Below are 1,794 nucleotides of genomic sequence, written 5' to 3'. Positions count from 1 at the left end.
GCGTACGGAAACCGGTTTCTCCATGTTCTGCTGCTATGAATAATATATGTAGCGTGGAATATGTGCCTGCGCGACAATTTGCTGGGAGCAACCAGCCTTCGATCGATAAGTTTGCACTGGGCATGCGCCGCCATAAATACAAACGGACTGGTTGAACAGTCAATCGATAGGATGCACACAGAACAAGTGTCGCTCTTTATTTTTCAAACTAATTAAATACTTATTGACCGGCGATGTTTTGTATAAGGCAGACAATATTAATAAACATCAGATTAATACGTGGATACACAGAGAGGTCCAATATCTGCATAGTCTGACAAAACTGCAAATGGATCTAAACATTCCATTTGCAGGAAAATATATTTTTTTTTATTGATTTCCGAATGCAGCTTGTTGCCCGCTATATCTCTAGTCACATGATTTTTTTTATTGCAGTTGTTTATATTGTTACAATCAAAAATCATTCCGTGGTGAACTCATACCTAATGTATGGTATTATACATAACAAATACATTACTCTTAAACAAGATGTAATGTTGTATATTTTAATCTCCAGACATAATCAGAAGTTAAGAAAGGAATCAGAATATGTAGTTAATTTAATTTGATTGTATGTCAAGTTATAGCAGCATTGAATAAATAACATCGGTGAAACCGGTCACAGAGACACTTAGCTCTAGCGATAGAGGAAGCAGAACACAGAAGGATAAAGCACATATCTCGACTTTGATCGTTTCGGAAATCGAACCCTGGATGGCAGTGGTGTGAAAAGAATGTAATGGTCTGGGCAGGACTAAAATAATTTTGAGCAATTCTGTAAACATATGAATGCCGACAATAGTGGACAGATGAGTTCAAATAATTTCCATCATAACGAGGATCTAAAATTTTCAGAGATGAGTTCAAATTATTTCCATCCTCATAATAGGAATTGGGATAAAAAAAACAACAACATAAATGCCGAAAATTCCGTGCAACTAGTTTCGCATTTATGCTTCTTCAGGAACGAAATGTTTTAAAAGAAACGGATGGCGTCTTTTATTTTAAAATAACAATTATTCATAAATGATATGCATCGTCAATTATATATATATATATATATATATATATATATATATATATATATATATATATATATATATATATATATATATATATATATATATATGTATATATATATATATATATATATATATATATATATATCTATATATATATATGTATGTATATATATATATATATATATATATATATATATATATATATATATATATATATATATATATATATATATATATATATATATATATATATATATATATATATATGTATGTATGTATGTATATATATATATATATATATATATATATATATATATATATATATATATATATATATATATATATATATATATATATATATATATATATATAACAGGATCAAAAAAGATATACGAGTCTCTAATGAAACCCTGAATCAGTAAAATAATAAAATAGAGACAAACAGTCATACATATAATTATATTGTTATAAAGAATAAATACAATATATCCATTTAAAAAAATATATATTAAAAAAATTAAAAACAAATTATAAAATTTTATATAGTGCATTGGCATAAAGGCCAATAGGATACAAAGTATGTAACTTACGAATCCAATAAGTTTCTTCTCGCTTATAGAAGACCCAGGCATTTGCAAGATTTTCTAATTACAACTAAACAGACAGAAAACAAAAAAGACAATTTTCATTATCTAAATGTAACAGACACCAGTGCTCTCAATGTGCAAACATA

This window comes from Sinohyriopsis cumingii, chromosome 2 (assembly GCF_028554795.1).
Source record: "Sinohyriopsis cumingii isolate HCF-2022 chromosome 2, ASM2855479v2, whole genome shotgun sequence".
Taxonomy (NCBI): domain Eukaryota; kingdom Metazoa; phylum Mollusca; class Bivalvia; order Unionida; family Unionidae; genus Sinohyriopsis; species Sinohyriopsis cumingii.
This window is presented reverse-complemented; position numbering follows the sequence as displayed.